We start from the raw sequence: 21808 nt of genomic DNA on the forward strand, positions 1-21808 counted from the left end.
AGCCATCAGAGACGGAGAATGGGGCTACGCGTACGTAAAATCTGACCACCCGTTATTGTCCCTCCACCCCGTTCTTCGGAGCTCAAGTTGTTCTCCCATTGGCCGTTCGAGTAAAACGTGATCTGACAGGTTCGGGCGGGGGCCCCTCTTTGCGGTGCGTTGTGCAGTAGACGAATGCTATAAAATAACTCTGGAAACTCCGAAGGGGTTACAGTAGTTCGGAAGGGAGGGAAGGGGAGGGGCTGCGTGAACTTTACCGATGCTTCCATTTTAAGCTCCTTAGCCCTGTAATAGTTTTGTTCTAACATACCTTCTATACCGTCTTCTGCAGGATCTGAAGAAAAAAAAAAAACAAATCGTGGCGCATGTCTGAGAATACATGTGGCTTACAGGAGAGAAAAAGTGAATTTATTCAGGTGGCGGAAACTGTCGTACTATAGTGCTTTATATACTATGCGTGCAGAATTGAGCTTTCAACATTTTGAAGGCATCCCAGTGTGCAGGCAAACGAAGCGCCACAAAAACGCCTCTTGCAGAAACCCGTCATGGTAGCAGTAGCACACACTTTTTTTCTAAGGCGGTGGCGCAACCCTACCGCCTTGCTGCGCTGTTTTGCTTTAGGATAATTTGCGTGATGCATGAGTAGATTTCACGTTGGCGTGTTGAACTTTTCATTGAAGCTCTAAAACAGGAACTAATATTAAATCGGCTTCGCAGGCAAGGGTGAAGTTATAGCCATCGTCACGGTCAGCTCGAATAATTCAACATATCGACATAATATGAATTTTTAGATAGGTTTACGGAAAGATGAGTTACTATTTGATATTTCACTCTATATCAAAAAAAATTGTGCTGAAAGTCATCTTGCAGTTTAAAATCACTATTTTCTTTCCTTCACAGACAAATAGTGGTATCAGTCAAAGCACATGTAAGCAACTGCAATCGCCAAGTGATCGCCACACTGCAAGACTAACCTTCCTTTCTCCTTTTCATAATACAAAAAAGTACTACAACTAATTCCGGTAGCATTGCGAAACGCAGCGACTGTGGCAGATATCGTAATTACGGCGTGGCGTTAACGTATTGGTGCAAGTAGTGATAACAAGAGATAGTTTCTACCACATGAAACAATAAGATGCCTCTTCAAAAGCCCACGTTACCTATCCTCATGAAGAGATTCATAGTCACGCATAAATTGTAGCGTCATTTACAAAGCATCTATAGCCGAGCTATGTAGAGGTCATGTCTGCAGTCTGCTTGGTGTTTTCGTTCCTTATCTTAGTGGCGCTTAGTGTTTTATGCATTCTTCTCACCTGAATCTCTATCTTACACTTGCTTGATTTTTCTTTGCAATTATCGAGCAGTTAAAACCCAACGCACTAATTCAACTTCAAAAAAGTTGGCCAGATTTTTTCCTATTCTTCTTTTTTTTACTTTTACACAGCGTTATTCTTGTTTCTAGTGCCATTAGAGAAATTGGGTCAAATGTCTTTTTAGGAGAATTTTCGTTTATTTTCCAATGGATAAATGAACAGCAGTGTTGAGTTTCGTTGGGTTACCTTCATATCACTGCATTTTTGTTTCTTTTGTGACAGAAAGCGGCTGCATCACGTGTTTGCTAGGAAGGGACATGTATAACAAACTGCAACAAGCGGAAACATAGTCAAAGTTGAAATGTCTTTTTAGGTGCAAGAGTAAACATGTCACGAGCTATTCGGCTGTTCATATCGGAGGAGAACAAGTGGCACAGAACGACGAATACAGGAACAGAAACTGTCCGGACGTGCGGCAATTCAGGAATTTCAGGATCGTCTGCGGCAAAAACAGGAATTTTCCGCAGACGATCTCCTGCTGGTCAGGGTGTACGCCGTGTTCGTTTGCGTTGCGCCTTTTCGTCGATCTTGCGCCGATTATTCTCATTCGACATGCAACGTGGAACCTTACAGTAACGCCTTCGTTTTAATGGACCCACATGTAGGTTAAATAAATAGCAAGATCAGTGACAACGGTGCCCCGTGGTGGAGACCACACTGCCCCCTGAGTAAACAGCGGGGCAGGGAGCCACGTTGAAACATTGAATACAGGAGGACTAAGGCCCGTGTGTTACATAAGTGGAATAGCAATTAGAGAGAGAGGTGTCAGAATAAGTCGAAGCAAAACAAGTATCGTAACACGGGTACCATAATTCTTGTTTATTTTTTACCGGGCTTTGAAACAGGGTGACACTGCGATAATAGCGTGGAACATGTCACCCATTGACAGGCATGGTCGGCGTTCATCTGGTTCGCGGCAGGCAATACGGTCAAAGAAGTACGTTTACTGCGCTAGTTGCTGTAGCAATTGCGGAACGATATGGCACGGTTTTCTCGATGTTAAAATTGTTATTGACGCGAATTCGTCCAGTGTTACGCTGCCCGAGTTGAGGCGATGTTGCAGTCATCTTCTACATGGTTGATGCGTTTCTTTTAAACCAGGCATATTGTCCTCAAAATTATTCAGTGATAAGTTAAATTATAGTTTTAATATCCTCGTTCCAGCACCTAAACATCTTGAAGAGCACAATTTCTTTATTAAACTATACCTTTCAAATTTTTCTATGCCTACTATCGCAACCGTTAGATAGCCAAAGTACACCCATCTCGAAGATTAGCGTGATAATTATTGGTTGACGTTCGTATATCGCACAGATTTTTGGGGGGCCTCGCCATAAAACGCACTCACTAAAAATGCAAAATAAGTTGGAGAGGGGGCGGGCAATTATTCTGATTAAATCTTTCACGTCGTGTCTAACGGAATATAGATGCTTTTTAGTAGACTTCTGTAGGCCTAAGAATTCCATGGTTAACAGCATCTACTGCATTCACCATCATGGCGGTCAATGACCCTGGCTAGACTAAGTTTACTACGCATACACAAAAGCATAAGATAGTGGACAAGGTCATTGCTGCCGCTGTAGCTCGACCGGGAAGACATCGCATGAGCCATACTGTGGATTCGGTTCCCAGCAGCGGCAAGTTGTCTTTGCTGCTGCTTTTATTTGTCATTACGTTTGCTGCATTTATTGAAACTAAAGTTAAGTAATACCATGCTTCACTTGGTTTCATAGCATATCGGCCATCTACTTGGTTACTACTAAGAATAAATCGAGCCCTCTGGTTCCAGAGCTGAATAATTTCGCTTTCTTCTCGTTTATTAACATCCATGCAGTCGGTGACGTAATTTCAGACCGTGTCCATACCAATCCATGAAGGTAAAGCGTTGGGAAAAATAACAGCCTGAAGAAGGCATCGCATCGAAACAACAGAATCAAAGCTGCAGCTGCTTCGAAGTGGTGAGGGAACGCGACAACCAATATGCGGCTTGCTTGCATCTTTCCTGATTGCAGGCGCGATTTGTTCCGGCAAAGCTCGCAAAAAAAGGCGGCTTAATGAGTTCGCAAGCAGCATGACGAAGCTACGGCCCGAGATGCTCGGAAGAGAAAGTCATTTGGCTCATACCTAACGAACTCCTATTCCAAAGAATGCGGCAGGGCAATACACCTCAGTGCAGCAGGTGGAGATAAGCACGATGCTCGGGGACTTGAATTAAAGCTCCTCTCTTTCCAACCTTCGCTACCGATACGATGGCACTCGTGCATGGCTGTATTACGGCGACCATTTCTTGGTTTGTTTTTTCAGCATCATGTAGGAAGTTCTGTTTCTTGTTCCTCTTGAGAGTTGGTGGGGAGAGTGGGGTTTGAAATCCTTGTCTTGAGGCTCTGCGAATTCGAAACGCGACTTCTTTTAAAGCGTCATGACAGAGTTCAAACAAATCCTTATTCTGTAAGAAAAAGTAACGAACGTGCCGGGAATCATCGAGCGCAGATTTTGGTTTGTAATCATCTTTATCTCTTTTTCTGCACATAAGGAAAAACAGAACACATTGGAAACAACTGATACTATCTTGTTATGTCATTCCCTAAGGATGCACTCCAATCTAACTCGCGAGAGTGAGGATTCCGGTGTCCGAAACGTGAATTTCTTGCGCCCTGGATAAAAGAAGTTACTTCTCATCCAATTAGCACGCTTGATGGAAAATTTGACGCAATCCGCGGATCTGAAAGCGACACAATTACCTTTGTCTCATAAACTAAAAAAATAAATACAGAAAGACAGATAATGTCACCAATATGTAATGCACAGTTCTTGCTTGAAAAACGAAGTCGCGAAATATATAGGAAAGCAAATGGGTACTGTAGAAATGCTATTTTTCCAGAAATTACGAAGTTCTGCAGTGATCATCACATCAGGCGCTAACAGCAACAGTAGGTTGGAATACTAATGTAACGTTTGCTTCCCTGCACGTTACAGAGATTTTGTCCAAGAAAATGTTCACAGCGAGACCACCAATCAAGTTTTTCTGATTACCTTTTACTGTCAGGAAAACGAGCCAAAGTTTATTTAAATATTTCCGCATTAAATAGAAGTTACCTAATCATTAAAGGAAGTATTTCTTAAAGTTCGCGGTTCTTCTGTAGTACGCTTTCATTTATAGTCATAATAATTACTGAATTTCCCTCTTTTGGTAGTGCTTACGCACCACACTCACGCTCATTAAAACATATCCAAAACCAATCACTACGGATTGTAACATTCAGCAGTCCCACGACTAACGTTATTTTCATTTCTACATACCCACAAGATACTATCTGTGCAAAATATCCGCAAATACTCACTAAGAGTCTTAGCGCTCAAAGTCAGCGGTTGCAAACTTGATCTTGAAGACATCGAGAACCACCGGCTTCAATCGCCAAGAAAACGGAGCGATAGAATCACGACCTCCGAGAGCCGTTATTCTTCATTTCACCGTAGAAAAACTAATGCCGCAAAGAGTGTACTTGGCTTTCGCGAGTCATCCTGTAGAGGAATACCTTGGTCCCAGACTGAGATGCTACAACTGCCAGAGATTTGGACATTTAGCGATGAAGTTCTGCAGTCCACGTCGCTGCAAGATACGTTCAGAAGATCACAGCAACTCAGAGTGCAAGCGTCTGTTTCAGTCAAAAGTGTGCCAACTGTGGCGGAAACTATACAGCGTCCTACTCCGGGTGCCCTCGGAGCAAAGCTGTCTGAAAGCGTCACAGACACGAGTTGACACACTGAAGGCTACCTCCTCTCATGCGTCCTGATACCGTATACAAGCTATGCGCCTCCAACTCACGACAAAGAACAGAAGCGCGCAGACAATCCGAACTTTTCCTCAGCTCTCAAGTAATCAGGTCGACAACGTTCCAACAGCGAGCTACAGAATCCGTATTCAGAGAATGCTGCTTATCTTCCCCAGACATCGCGTCAAAATTGCCGACCTTCTGAGCAACGGCCGCTGTCACTGAAACAGCAACCTAATTTCACATCCCAGCAACTACCTCAGCATTCGCCCCAACCGTGCCAGTCATCCCAGCAACCATTCCAGTCAGGTTCTTGCTTTGAAAAGTTTTTCGAACACATAAACATTTTGGGGAAACATAAAACTTCAGTTTATCCTAATAAACTAAATGAGTGATATATCAAAACTTATTTATGTGGTGGTCGTGTTTTTTTACGCAATGTGTAATTATTTGGGTTCTGTGTTTTTGAAATTCAAAAAAATATGACAATGTATGGGCATCTGCACTGATTCATGCACAAAGCTTTGTGACCCATGTGCTGTTGGACTGTATTGTTTTTATACGTCTGGTGTTCTACTGAGTGCCATACGTGTGACATTATTCATTCTTTTTGCACATATGTGTTTTTTTTTCGCTAAGTGACAAACAGTAGCTGGTGCCACCATGAAGGCGCCAACCTCTCCTATTAAACTTTTGAATTAGAGAAAGAAAAAACCAGCTTGCCAATTCAAGTCCACACGATTTCTTTGCTTCCTATTCAACTAACTATAACCGGTTGATTCATATACCCAAGATTAACAACGACAACTTTTCAGCTAAGCATTCTGCTACTTACTTTTTTGAATTCATTACCACCCAACCTTAGGGAACCTTGTGATATTACCATGTTTGAGCAGAACCTCCGCGCTTCTTTTTTTTTTAATTTGTATATATCTTCATTTATATACTAGCTTCAAACATTGTTTATTTTGTTATTTTTACCACAGACGCTATACTGAATAAATAATTAAAGTAGGTGTTACAGGAGGCACCCCCTTCAGTATTTAGCTATTGTGCCTCCTCCTGTATATACCGTGTACATGAAACGTATTTTATACGTAACAAAAACGGCAATGACAACCATTGTACGATTCAAAACAAAGAAACTCTTTTAAAAAGAAAAGTACATGGAGATTTCTGCCATTCCTGCTTCATGTGTATTCCTTCGTTCTGGATCGATTTCTCTTTTCCCACTTTCTGCCTTCTAAAAAAAGTAAGAAGATGCACATTCAGCTTGCAAATTTTATGAACCACGGAGTTTGAAAAAAATTTGAAATTTCTTAGCAGTTCATTCTCGTAACTGGCACAATGTTACAACATTATGCTCGTATATATATAAAGGGCTGAAATCAGAATATTAGGCTGCTTGCCCAGGCGTAGAACGAGTTTAGCTTCTATTACAGCAGCAACATCATGGGCACTGCAGGCAAATTCTCACCATCACTGCCGCCGTCGTGTTCCGTATACACAATGTTACGACATCATGCTCGTATATATATAAAGGGTTGCAATCAGGCTGCTTGCCCAGGCGTAGGACGAGTTTACCTTTTATTGCAGCAGCAACATCAAGGGCACTGCAGGCAAATTCTCACAATCACTGCCGCCGTCGTGTTCCGTATAAAGTGCATCAAGATCGCCACCCACGCGCGTCGCAAGCTGTTGTGCAAGGATAAGCCTACGAAGGTGAGCAGTGAAGGACGCTGGTCGAGGCGCGGTGTTCTCACACGCGAGCTAAGGGAGGAGAGTGCGCGCTTTCTATGTCCTGGCCGCGGCTGCGCATGGCTGACCGCGAGAGTGAGCGCATATAGGCGGCCACCTCTCCATATCTAGGAGGTAATCTGCGGCGGGTGCAACCGCTAATACAGCTGCATGTGCGCAGTATTCCCGCACGCCTAGCGAGAGGCCGCACGGAGCATTCGCTCCTCGCCACCGATGCTTTTCATTATGCCATCTTTGTGAAAGCGGGTGCTCGCAGTCATCGAGCGAGATCTCTTCATCTTCGCCTTTGCGCCGCATGACGTCATGCTTGCTAACTTAATAATATATACGGCCAAATACAACTGCGAACCTTATTCTGTTTGGTTGTTTCATATCGCTACCAGTGCGTCGCCTTTCGTGTCAAACTGTGACTTTGTTGTCAGATCCCCAAAAATAGAATATCTGATGCCAGCAGATCATGTAAGATACGTGAGCCAAAACGCTCGGTGTTGTAACATACCGGTCACGAAAGAGATGGAAGCGCAAATTTTTGTTTTAAGGTAGTTCACTAAATGAACACCACTATCAATAATATTGAGTCAGGCATCTTGGGCATAGGTTTCAGCCGGTCCCCATCAGTAATAGCTATAAAATAATGGTGACAATATTATTAGAGGTCCAAGTCTACTCCAGTACCCAATATTACGGCATGTTAATTGTCCTCTGAGTATGTCTTCGACGGATTATAAAACACACTTCAAGGAAGTTTTGGAACAATCCTGTAATCTAATCGTGCTGATTAGAACACACTGAGCTGTTGCCATTGTTGCTTGTGTTTTAGGACAGGAAGATAGACCTGGTACCCGAAGATTTACACTTGCCGTGTTTTAGTTTGTTTCGCAAAGGATGTTTGCCAACGTGAATGTAGTTATTTGAACTATCAGTGTGACAGTACTGACGCCAATATATAAAGGAAACACTAAGCTTGGTTTTTAACTCCTTCATTTTGAGCAGTAAATTTTACGCACGTTTAGCCACCTGGATTGTTCATACCCGCAGTCTCACATAGTCTGAAACATATGTTTCCGATGTGCAATCAAGAAAGCACACATAAAAACGAACCTTCAATCTGATGTGGAATGACTTGAAGAGTAGAAAAGAGCAATGGGACGCGGAAATGATGCAGGAAGGGCTCAGAAACCTACAACCAAGTACCACATTACCCCACCCGGGCTGTCACAGTCCGACACGCGAAAGGCGAGCAGTGGTGATCAATCACTTGGTACTGTCACCCTGCGCCGGGCTTAATGCATTTGGCTGCACCTCTGCCTCGCTTTCTTCGCCTAAACGAGAAGGCAGTGCCATCTCCGGAGCAGCACCGCTTTCTTTCCTTTCATCCCGAGTTAAACAGCATGGTTGTGTTCACAAATTACGAGAGAGCGCACACGAACAAGACTGGCTCTGAGAAAGAAACAAACGACTGGGCGAACAAGTAAAACGAAAGAAAATTGATCAAGATGGCGGAACGTCACCGGAAGCGTTAAACAATATAGCATGAGGTAAATCAGTTACACGAAAGAAAAAGCAAATAAGGTACGCGTGTGTTACGGCGAGCTAAATTTCCCTCGAGGTGCAAAAGGGTTGACATGTACGGCACAACATCTGCTGACTGTCTCTGAATTTATTGGCCATTGCCGCATTACTCTGCCTGCGGACCAATTACGACATTGAAGGCAAAGCTAGCAGATAACGAATCTCGGCGAGAGCCGCGAAGTACTGTAGAAAGAGATGACCTCGTCGACTTCTGAGCACTGGTTAGACGGAAGATAGACCGGGTCTGTGCCAGACCACATTGTGCCATTGAACGTTATGATAAATGCTTATAAGATATACTAGTCTACTGACGGCTAGTACTCTGAAATTTCCTGTTCAGCAGGATAATTAGGCGGTTTTTCACAAGAGCAATTAAGCTGAACTGAGCGAGCTTGACGTTGGTTTTGGGGTTCTACGGGGGTTTTCCTTTAGGTTAACCTTCGTAATTAAAAAAAAAAACGTTGGGATGTAATCGCAGAAAGATGGGTCCCTCGCTGAAAAGTTATTTGCAGAAACGTTTACATCATTCACATGTTACATACACATACGGCTTTGTTTATCTCTCTATATTTTGTACATGCTTCTTAAGCCTAGAATAGCCTTGCGCAAGCTCTACGCTGCTCAAAAGAGCATTACTCTAACACGCCTTTGCCTAACTTTATTACAAGCTACCTCAGTAAATTATGGAATTATGGAACCAACGTGACAAATGAGAGGGACATTTGCCGGCATTTTTTTTAATTTCAAAGCGTGTATACCTGTGCTCTTTCAAGCTGCGCATGTTACCTGACAATCTTTTCAAATCCGGATGTACCTTACATTTCTTGCCCTGTAGTGGTACGTATGTTACTGAACATGAAAACTAAAGCATCGTGTGGTACAGACGATATCCCAAACGTGTTTCTACGACGGTGTGCTCTGTGCGTCGTTAAACATTTTGTTAATATTTTTCGCACTTTGTTGACTTCCCAGTTTCTCAGTGATGGGAAGACTGCCCGAATTGTGCCTATCTTTAAAAAGAGAGGCAAGAGAAAACTTGAAAATTAATGCCAGTTTATTGCCTCCATCATACTGTAGATTTCGTGAACATATAACTACTAGAATAAGAAAGTTCCTGGAAGACCACTCCATACAAACTAAGTTTCAACAAGGATTTAGGAAAAAGATATTAAACAGTAATGCCACTTGTCTGATTGTTACTTTATCTTGCAATAACCCTTAATAGACGTAGTCAGATAGATATGTTTTTGTTAGATCTTTGTAAGGCTTTTGACAAAGTTCCTCACGATAAGGTCATTTTAAACCTTACAATCACAGGTATTGCAGAAAGATTTCCTTGCTGAATTTCAACTTACTTATACGCACACAAGCCGTAGATATGGGCAGTCGAGACTCGAACCGTCTCTCAGTTACTTCTGGAGTACCTCAGGGCAGTGTTCTAGGCCCCTTGCAGTTCGTTATGCATATTAATGATATATATTTTTTGTTAACCCTGGTGCAGAGATTAGAATATTTGCTGACCATTACACTGTGTTTAAAAAAATTACTTGCACTTAGGAATAAAATAACCTGAACACTACTTTGAATAATAGGCACGAGTGATGTACACAACGGGAAATGGCACTATATACGAGCAAACGTGTCTGCCTTACCAGTTACAAAAAAAAGCATTATCTTTCATATACTTACCAGGTGGAGTCCTTACCGTGACAACAAGTAAGTTAATACAAACATATCTGTGTGACACTGGCTTCTAACTTATTTTGCAATCTTCCTATTGGTAACATTTGCTGATCAACCTTCCGCAACCTCTTTGTCCTGAAACTTAAACTTAAAACCTTTCCCACTAGCGGTAAACTTTTCTTCTACACTTCTCTTGTTAGGTCAAAACTATAATATGCATGAGTGGTTGGGGCCCCTATACTAAATCTAACGTGTTATAGTTTAAAACCTATTCCAAGGAACCCTATAAGGACTAATCTTAATAAAATTTTCCATGTTAGACTCACCCTCTAAATATTGGAAGCTAAGGACATGCAACTATTACAGGCACGAAGAAAAATATTTAGGTTTGAGTTTCTCTTGCAACTTTACAATAACAAACTAGCTGAGTAGAACTTGTTGCTGGGCGAGTTGGTTGAGATCTAAAGAATACATTGTTGCGCGAAAAAAGAAAAATAAAGACTTGGGAAGGAAGAGTGCGAAACGACAGATTGAGCGCTGAACTTCAACTGATTTTATTATTACAGCAGGGCAGGGAGAATGAACAAATGCGCATGCATAGATCAGTGTTGCCTAGAGCGATTCCAGTGACGTTTTTAAGAGTTGCAACACATTTTTAAACAGAAAAACAGACGTGTCACTAATACAACTCGTGCCTCTCTTCTTAATGTGATATGCATCCAAAAGATCTTTTGCTAACGTATCACCACTCCTGCCAAGTATCTTTATCTCACGCAGCAGTGGCTCGCATCTGCCTTCCGTGCAAACCGTGCAATGCGCAGGTAAATGCGCATTACCTTTATTGCTTACAGACAATTCATGCTCCCGGGACCGGTCATTAACACATCTCCCCGTTTGTCCAACGTAGGATTTTCCACAGTTTAGCCGTATTTCGTGTATAACACCCGTCGCACATTTGACGTACTGTCTAGTGTGCTTTTTCTGGCATCCTGACATTTCGTCAACGCGGCTTATGCGCGGACACAGTCCAGCCAACTTGCGTGGTGCCGAGAAACAACTGGCACACCAAACCTAGTAGCGACTTTCTTGCTAACTAACTAACTAACTAACTAACTAACTAACTAACTAACTAACTAACTAACTAACGACTAACTAGCTCAATATCCACTACCATGTTTATCACTTCTAGTTAATGCTCACCCGACATCACCAACGAAATGCAAAATGCCATAGTTTGCACTTACTGCTCTATTTAAGTTTTCTTTTTTCTTCCCAGAAGCATACATGATGAGATGATACATGATGATGAGGGATGATGAGATGATACATGAGATGAAACTATCTCAATTAAACAGATGATCAGAATTCGAGTTAATATCGTTACACTTACTTTGCCGTTGTTCATTATATTCTTTATAGCTGTTATATTTTCTATGAAGACGTGGAATCGGCGGTGGAGAGAGTGAAAACTAAATACACTATACTAATGGGCGACTTTAATGCCAAGGTAGGCAAGAAGCAGGCTGGAGACAAGGCAGTGGGAAAATATGCCATAGGCACTAGGAATAGCAGGGGAGAGTTATTAGTAGAGTTTGCGGAACAGAATAATATGAGGATAATGAATACCTTCTTCCGCAAGCGGGATAGCCGAAAGTGGACGTGGAGGAGCCCGAACGGCGAGACTAGAAATGAAATAGACTTCATACTCTGCGCTAACCCTGGAATCATACAAGATGTGGACGTGCTCGGCAAGGTGCGCTGCAGTGACCACAGGATGGTAAGAACTCGAATTAGCCTAGACCTGAGGAGGGAACGGAAGAAACTGGTACATAAGAAGCCGATCAATGAGTTAGCGGTAAGAGGGAAAACAGAGGAACTCCAGATCAAGCTACAGAACAGGTATTCAGCTTTAACTCAGGAAGAGGACCTTAGTGTTGAAGCAATGAAAGACAATCTTGTGGGCATCATTAAGGAGTGTGCAATGGAAGTCGGTGGTAACTCCGTTAGGCAGGATACCAGCAAACTATCGCAGGAGACGAAAGATCTGATCAAGAAACGCCAATGTATGAAAGCATCTAACCCTACCGCTAGAATAGAACTGGCAGAACTTTCGAAGTTAGTCAACAAGCGTAAGACTGCTGACATAAGGAAGTATAATATGGATAGAATTGAACATGCTCTCAGGAGCGGAGGAAGCCTAAAAACAGTGAAGAAGAAACTAGGAATTGGCAAGAATCAGATGTATGCTTTAAGAGACAAAGCCGGCAATATCATTACTAATATGGATGAGATAGTTCAAGTGGCTGAGGAGTTCTATAGAGATTTATACAGTACCAGTGGCACCCACGACGATAATGGAAGAGAAAATAGTCTAGAGGAATTCGAAATCCCGAAGGTAACGCCGGAAGAAGTAAAGAAAGGCTTGGGAGATATGCAAAGGGGGAAGGCAGCTGGGGAGGATAAGGTAACAGCAGATTTGTTGAAGGATGGTGGACAGACTGTTCTAGAGAAACTGGCCACCCTGTATACGCAATGCCTCATGACCTCGAGCGTACCGGAATCTTGGAAGAACGCTAACATAATCCTAATCCATAAGAAAGGGGAGGCCAAAGACTTGAAAAATTATAGACCGATCAGCTTACTGTCCGTTGCCTACAAAGTATTTACTAAGGTAATTGCAAATAGAATCAGAAACACCTTAGACTCCTGTCAACCAAAGGACCAGGCAGGATTCCGTAAAGGCTACTCAACAATAGACCATATTCATACTATCAATCAAGTGATAGAGAAATGTGCAGAATATAAGCAACCGTTGTATATAGCTTTCATTGATTACGAGAAAGCGTTTGATTCAGTCGAAACCTCAGCAGTCATGGAGGCATTACGGAATCAGGGTGTAGATGAGCCATATGTAAAAATACTAGAAGATATCTATAGCGGCGCCACAGCCACCGTAGTCCTCCATAAAGCAAGCAACAAAATCCCAATAAAGAAAGGCGTCAGGCAGGGAGATACGATATCTCCAATGCTATTCACAGCGTGTTTACAGGAGGTATTCAGAGACCTGGATTGGGAAGAATTGGGGATAAAAGTTAATGGAGAATACCTTAGTAACTTGCGATTCGCTGATGATATTGCCTTGCTTAGTAACTCAGGGGACCAATTGCAATGCATGCTCACTGACCTGGAGAGGCAAAGCAGAAGAGTGGGTCTAAAAATTAATATGCAGAAAACTAAAGTAATGCTTAACAGTCTCGGGAGAGAACAGCAATTTACAATAGGCAGCGAGGCACTGGAAGTCGTAAGGGAATACATCTACTTAGGGCAGGTAGTGACGGCGGATCCGGATCATGAGACGGAAATAATCAGAAGAATAAGAATGGGCTGGAGTGCGTTTGGCAGGCATTCCCAAATCATGAACAGCAGGTTGCCGTTATCCCTCAAGAGAAAAGTATATAATAGCTGTGTCTTACCAGTACTCACCTACGGGGCAGAAACCTGGAGGCTTACGAAAAGGGTTCTACTCAAATTGAGGACGACACAACGAGCTATGGAAAGAAGAATGATAGGTGTAACGTTAAGGGATAAGAAAAGAGCAGATTGGGTGAGGGAACAAACGTGAGTTAATGACATCTTAGTTGAAATCAAGAAAAAGAAATGGGCATGGGCAGGACATGTAATGAGGAGGGAAGATAACCGATGGTCATTAAGGGTTACGGACTGGATCCCAAGGGAAGGGAAGCGTAGCAGGGGGCGGCAGAAAGTTAGGTGGGCGGATGAGATTAAGAAGTTTGCAGGGACGGCATGGCCACAATTAGTACATGACCGGGGTTCTTGGAGAAGTATGGGAGAGGCCTTTGCCCTGCAGTGGGCGTAACCAGGCTGATGATGATGATGATGATGATGATGATGATGACTTTCTTGTGTATCGCCCAGCCTTTACGGACCTCGAGTCCGTAATATCTAATAAATAAACATGAAAATTATAATTTCGCGTGGCAGATAGCAAGAATTTGCCACTCAAGGTGGCGTCGAGAAGACGCATACGTTTATTGCTTAATTTTTAGTATGACTTATTCAAGAATGATGTATTCAAGTATTAACTTCAAGTTACATATTGCAGCTGTAAGATGGACGATCAGCAATGGCAAAGTCAACGGCAGCAACGTTGGAACTAGCTGAAGTTTTGATATAGTATCCCTTCTAAAACGCATTGCGAGATGCACTAGTTTTCACATCGTTTGCAGAAAAACTTGTTCGCGCAAGGCTCAACAAAGCTATTGACCAATATGGAACGAAAGTGCATACCTTAACTACCGATAAGTGCTTGTGGTAAGCCTACAATACAAAGAAATGGTGATTGTCGTCACTTTCGTCACTTGTAGGACCAGTGACAACTACTCTGCATTTTCAACAACGTCACTATATTGGCCATATTATTGATCTTATGCATGTAACTCATATACAATCCCTAGTAGTACTCCTGTTTACGGTTATCGACGAAAATGCGTTAATGAATAAAATAATGTGAAAGCCTCGCAAAGATTACTTCACTAATAATTGGTCTCAATTTTATTGCGAAATCAATTATACGCAAACGCGAGGCACCTTCGAATCGTCGGCGCCGCAGCCGCGTTCTTGTTGTCTTGGCTAATACGCGGCCCGCGCGCGGGAAGTTAGGTCCCTGGGGACGTGCAGGGCGTTTGGCTGAAAAAGCGACGACACAAAGTGGATCCACTATCACAGCCAACAGTCTGCACAGACGGAACCCGGTCAGCGTTCTCGCTCTCGGTGCTGGCATGAGCGTTGTGCACACAAACATTAGCATTCCTGCTGAAGAGCGGCATGTATATCATACATTGGTGTCTACATTGGTATGAGCAGAGCGGACACTAAACGACACGCTAAGTCATGGTCGCATTGCAACGCGAGCATGGTTGAGCCATATTCAAAGAGGGGGAGGGGGACAGTCAGCTGCCTTTTCTTATTCCCTCTCTCATTGGTATGAGCAGAGCGGACACTAAACGACACGCTAAGTCATGGTCGCATTGCAACGCGAGCATGGTTGAGCCATATTCAAAGAGGGGGAGGGGACAGTCAGCTGCCTTTTCTTATTCCCTCTCTCATCTTTTCCTTTCCTATCTGCTGTCATCTCTCTTCTGCCTTGACTTTTGTTCCTTCCTTTCTTGCTTAGGCGCTTTGGGCCAACGTTTAATCATGTGTAGTGTACCCACTCTTCGATGTAGTACATTTGCTTACAGGAGAAATGTACGGCGGGAGGATGCATTTTTACAAGCAAAGTCCTGCAGCGTCCCCTATTGGACTCTGTGGTAGTTGGACTTTGTGGTGAGCGGCTGCGATTGCTACCAAAACAAAATACTTGAGTATGGGAACCCCAAGCCTTTCCTCCACTTTGGGATCGTCCTCGCTGAAGAGGGTACGGAACGATGACATGTTTGACTCGACCAAAGGACGATTTCCGCCGATTTCAAGTCATACACAACGAGATAATTGAGAAGCCAGCTAGAGTGCCTTCTTCTTTTGCTGCCAGCAAGTCTTGTATTGATGCCCTATGTCCGGGCTAGTTAATTGACAAAAATGACTCGCGGAAACCTCCTGCTAGAGTATCTCGATAAACAACATCACGAAGAGCTGAGTAGGCTTGTGTAATTCGGAGACATATTTATGACTGTTGTACCACATCGATCTATAGATAGGGCGTGCAGAGCCATATCTGAAGCTGACTTTCTTGACGACCGAAATTAAACTCCTCGAGGGCTGGAAAAAAAAATGTTTAGGCGGTGGCCGTCCACCCATCCAAATTTTTGGTATTTGTGTTCATGTACTATAGTGGCCTCCAAGATCGTTGCGGTGCAAGCACGCTTCCTTTGTCCTGACATTTCAGCTGCTGCTGCTGTCTCGTGGAGGGCCAAGAGAGTGCACTATACCCAGCCTTTTCTCCTCGATTTCACTGGTCTTCCTCTCAATCGGTTTGCAATAAACATGTCGGATCGATGACTGCGGGTCACTGCCGCTTTCAATGTATTTATAATAAGAAGTTGGAGCCTTGTATTTGTTATCTCTTTGTATTTTCTAACCTGGCCTTCCTTCTTAATTTCATTAACCACTTGGCCTTCCTTCACGGGCTTAGACTTCAAATCTGTTCTTTTTTTTTTAGTTCAATCGGTTTGTTTCACTCTTTTTTTCTTGGGTTGTCGGTGACGACTCTCTCTTTTATTTATCTTATGATTTGCTTTTAGGCCCGTGATACCCTTCTGGTGTTGCGAGCTTATCACCACATTCTTGTTTGTTTGTTTGTTTGTTTGCTTGTTTTCTTTTTGATGTGGGGGGGGGGGGTCAAAACTATGAAACGATGTGCCGCTAAGATCATTGAGGCGACGCTCCAATCAAGTTAGCCACCCCTATAAGCGTGAGTGGTGCTATCTAACTGCCTGTAGGACAACAAACCAAACGGTTCCTGGTCAATATTTCCGTCTTCTCTCCTTCTCGCTCTGCTCCTCTTTTTCACGGGACATTAGAGCCAGACGAGGATTTCCAACACCACTCATTACGGCATGATATGCCGCTTACTTCGGCTTTGGATGACCGCATGATGAGAACAAGCGTTCGAACTTCGTTTGAACGACAGAGTTGTTGTTTAGGTGAACAGACGAAGGTTTGCTGCCAGCACGTAAAAAAAGAGCCTGTCGGCTGAGCGAAGTGCTCCTGCAAAGTGGAGTCTTCTATTTCCATTCACTGTCTAGCTCCATTGTTCTCCCTTAATTAGCTTTGTGCTTTTCTTAACAAATTTAAGCCTCCTTCTTTTGTCCTCCCCTGACTGAGTGCCCACTGCAAATGGGACGTTTTGAAGCGTGTAATTCGTAAGAGAAATGCTTTTAATAGCGGGCGGCTAGATGGTGACGCATGACACCCTTTGTACTTAAACGCGGATCATTTTCTTTTGCATTTTACCAGCAGAGTGCCCATTTGAATTTTACCCCTATCTTCTTTCTTTTTTCAGGAGTTGCAGGCGGTATACAAAGAGCCTCATCAAGTACTAGCAGATTCAAAGAAGAAAGGCGCCTGCTGTACTGACGGAATGAGACCGTTCAATTTAGGATTGACTCACACGCATACTTCCACCATCTCCAGTTCGTGACATCGGCGTCATTTTGGCTCGCCCACTTGGAGCAGAGGCCAGATCGCCTTTATTAAGGATCGAGACTCTTCACGACGTCAACCGGCACTCTGGAGTAAACGCTCTTATGGGGTATTCTACTGTAAAATTTCCTTTATCGTTTCACTCCGTGAGTATAGCACATCTTCTCACAAGGAAATACGACCCTCGACTTGTCTCAACATACATGCTACAGAAATGGTAACGTGGAGTGCAGTGGGAAATTCTCTTCAGTTTAGCTTTCCTCCCTGCAAAGACTGTTTGTATGATGTTCCTCAATAAAAAATGAAACTGAACTTGTGCAGTCCACTAAGAATCAAGTAAGAGAGTGGATAAAATATATATATATATATATATATATATATATATATATATATATATATATATATATATATAACATTTCTAAGAATTGCTTCAAACTACCAGCGGAACATATTTAGTCTTTAATCGCTCCTTCCCCGGAAAGACGCACTGATTCTTATAAACGAATGCCAAGAAACAAGGATGAGGATACCACAATGTTCACAGTGCTAATATGAGAACTAAAATATGTTACTCTTTGTATTTAGCGTATTATAATTCTCGGAGGCTTCGTTACTAGATCTACTGGCATTCACCTACATTCAGTAAAACGTGGGCGTGAGTTTTTGCGTAATCTTAGTATATAGTTATGTGTACGGTGCAAAATCATTAAACTTTCCTCTCCAATTCTACCGTCCCCTCTGATAACATCTCCATTACAGCACGATATTTTTTTCGGCATAACCACCGCATTTTCAATCCTTTTGTAGTTGTACCGTTACCTCCTCACAGAAACAGGAAGGTATGACGTCAAAACTTAAACTCATTTTTCTGTTGTCTTGAACTTAGTGCCTGAATAGGACGTCGTCTTTTCTTTTTTGCCTCCTTTTTCTGGGGGTGGGCACATAGATGAGCAGGATAAAAATACGATGACATCAACGCTTAAATTGCTGTGAAAACACGCTGATATCGCCTTTATTTTCTGATATGCGAGGTAATCTCCTTTCTTTTGGCGTAATCACTATCACAAAAATTAAGCTTATATGTTTTCTGTATGATGAAAACGCGTCGTCAAATAATGAATCCTCTTAGAAAACGCACCAGCCCCTACACAATTCTTTTTTCGCTTTTGTGTAACAATATTGGCTTTTTTTCGTGCTTGAGGTTCTCCACTTTACGAGTATAATTAACTTTTAGCCTGAGAAGATCAGCATCACGTTGCTATGTTTTTTTTTGTTGCTGTTGTGTTTTGGTTTTTAGAAAAGAAAGTTTGCCATATGAATTGATTTTCAGCATAACACATGAGCCCGAAAAAAGACAATAGAAATCGCGAAAAACGAATTGGTGACGTAACCTGTTGCATTTCTCGCAAGAACGAGGCTAAAAAACCAAGCTCTAGTGACGTTGAGACAAGTGTATTTCGCAAATGGGCCGTGATTATCGGCTAGTATGCAATTTGAGCCACGTTATGGGCCTCGTAGAAAAGGACAAATAACAACGGGAACGATAGCCTCAGATGAAAACTATATGGGGGAGTTAGTCGCTGTTACACAGAATATTGCTAGCTTGCTGGTTTAACATGAACTGCTTTGAAAATTGCAGGAATATTTCACGTTTCAAAAAAATTAAAAAAAATGTCATGCAAAGTAGCACCTGAAAGTTGCATTTTGTTTATTTATTTATTTACTGATCAAAAAAGCCTTTTAAATATTTACTGCAGCGTTATTCAAAAAAGGCAGTGGAGGGCTTACGCGAGACTCCTCTATATCTTGTACGACTTCAGTCACTGTTCAGGGATTCTTTTCTTTTTTACATGTCTATCGCACACTGTCCTTACCTTATTATTATATGCCTCCCAGTTCCGTAAAAGCTGGAGGTGGAATTTCAGTGATTTCGTCAGTAACGCTGCGAAAGGCGAGGGCCGGTGGCCAAAGAGGAAAATAAAGTTGAAGCGGAACCACAGAGCGAGCATTGTCAGTGTTCTCATTTTTTAAGGCTTCGCGTGGCGCCGTTAGGCATCTCTCTCTCTCTCTCTCTCTCTCTCTCTCTCTCTCTCTCTCTCTCTCTCTCTCTCTCTCTCTCTCTCTCTCTCTCTCTCTCTCTCACTCACACACACACACACACACGCGCGCGCGCGCGCGCACCAAAGCATGCACGCACACACGCACGCACACACACACACAGAGACACACACGCGCGCGCGCGCACGCACGCACGCACGCACACGCACACACACTAAATTGAATTGAATTGAATTTATTGATAGGAAAGACAGAGAGGTCGACCTGGAGCTAGTGCGCTCTAGTCTGCTACTCTGCACCGGGGAAGAGGGAAGGGGAGTGAAAGTATGGGAGGGATGATGATGATAAGAGAAGTAGCGAGTGCTTATGCACATGAGACAGTTATCTCGCTAGAGCCGCTCGTTGAGCTTGGTGTCCTGCAGAAACTTCAACAATACTTTTGTTGCACGCATTGAAATTGCAGTGTCAGGCAATGGCAGTGACACACACACCTCCTCACTTGCTCATGAGGTGATTAATCTATTAGGCCCAGAGGAAGGGTGTTTTATTACTTCAAATGGCACAATGGTTTGCTTTGAAAAAACACAGCTCCTCTTGTCCGGCATTAGAATGCACTATTTACTTCATCTTTGTTCTTTTTTATTTCCTGCCACTTTTCTATTTGTAATGAAGTTATGCATAAAAATTTCTTTTTATGAAGCCCTTCATGAAGCACTTAAATTGTTTTTCATTTACAAAAATTTACTGTAATATTGCTGCATATTGTTGAATTCCAAGACAAAAGCATTCTGGCTTTTGTTGGCGAGAAGAAAGGAACTGGGAGGAAAATAACAATGTCGATGTGATCGCTTTTCTCTCAACCTCCAACACTCCGAGTAAAGCTTTAGCCAACGAAAATATTTTGCGGTAATATTCGTAAAAAATCATCTTATATACGTTGAGAACAAGCAAGCAGTTCTAGCACAAACATAGGCCGGGCGTACTTATTAAAATAAACCTGCATTCATTTGGATGCAACGCTATAAAGACAGTTTGTATATGCACAGTCATACATTCATCATTTACGGCATTCATATCTAAAACTTACGCACAAATATCATCTTCGCGAAGCAAACGCTAGGCATGACAACAAAATAACAGCAGTTTTCCCTATGTCCCGCAATTTTTCATTTTTGGTGATGAAAAAAGCAAAGGCATCATTAGCATTAATAATGTGACATAGAAAGAGGCACCCGACAGGCAGTTTGCAAAAGAATGTGTTCATCCCAACAAGCCCGGCTAGCCACTATTCTAAAGGCATCATGCAGCTGAGAAAAAACTACAACTACGTGGTCATTTTGGAAACACCTTTCCTAGTAAAATCGCATACCATGAAGCGCAGGCCATTATTTAGGTTTATTAACCTCGTGAATCATGCATGAGTGGTGGCGATGTGAGGGGCACTCTTTGGTAGCCCGAGTATTTTGAAGTGCGGAAAGACATGGCTATGAAATGCATGGTACCTAGGGCAGTTACTCTCTCTCTCTTTATCGGTCTCTCTCTCTCTCTAATTCGTTTGTTAGTTTGCGGCTTTTCGCTTACAATTACAATCGTACGTCGCTGGTTTCCGCATAGTTTTCTTTTTCCTCATGGGTGACCAAAAATATTATTGCAAACATGAACGTGATTCTTCATATAGGAGGTACCCCATATGAAGGTACCCTATATAGAGGTACCCTATATGAGATACCCTTCGCTAACCCTTAAGGTGAGCTCTGTCTTTGTCTTTCTTAGCAGTTGTCTATCGTGTATATTGACCGGGGTAGTTGGAGAAGTATGGGAGAGGCCTTTGCCCTGCAGTGGGTGTAACCAGGCACACGATGAGGATGCTGATGATGATGATGATCGTGTATATTGAAATGCTGGATGCCAGAGGCGCCAAAGAGTATCTGCGTCGTCCGCCACTCTGCCGACAGGCACGCACGAGGGAAATAAGTAAAGCGGTGATTTCCGGCAGGGATTTACGAAATGTGGACAAAAAAAAACGTTGGGGAAGAGTGCTTTCAACTGCCCCGGTAGAACTGTACTTTACATCGAGTTCCCATCTAGTTGAAAAACGGGGCATCTTATGGGTAGTGTTTGGCGAAAGCTTAGTGGTTCTGGCCCGCTTAAGAGCTTTCCAAATGCTGAATACTCCTTTTCTCCCAATTCTCAAGAGTTATACGAAGCGCCTAAAGGGTGGTTGTTTGCTCTCTTCGGTAAAGAGAGAGAGTCATCGGCTTCATAATTGGTGGAAGCAGAGAGCACATTATTTATGATGTACGGGCAAAGTATAACACGTATGCGTGGGCTTTCTTACGACATCACACAAGTGTGTTCTCTTTTCCTGATGTCACGAGAACGCGAAATTTAACACCCAACTTAAGTTACAAGACATAATCTACACATCAT

The sequence above is a fragment of the Dermacentor variabilis genome, chromosome 5 (assembly GCF_050947875.1).
Source record: "Dermacentor variabilis isolate Ectoservices chromosome 5, ASM5094787v1, whole genome shotgun sequence".
In the NCBI taxonomy this organism is placed as follows: Eukaryota; Metazoa; Arthropoda; class Arachnida; order Ixodida; family Ixodidae; genus Dermacentor; species Dermacentor variabilis.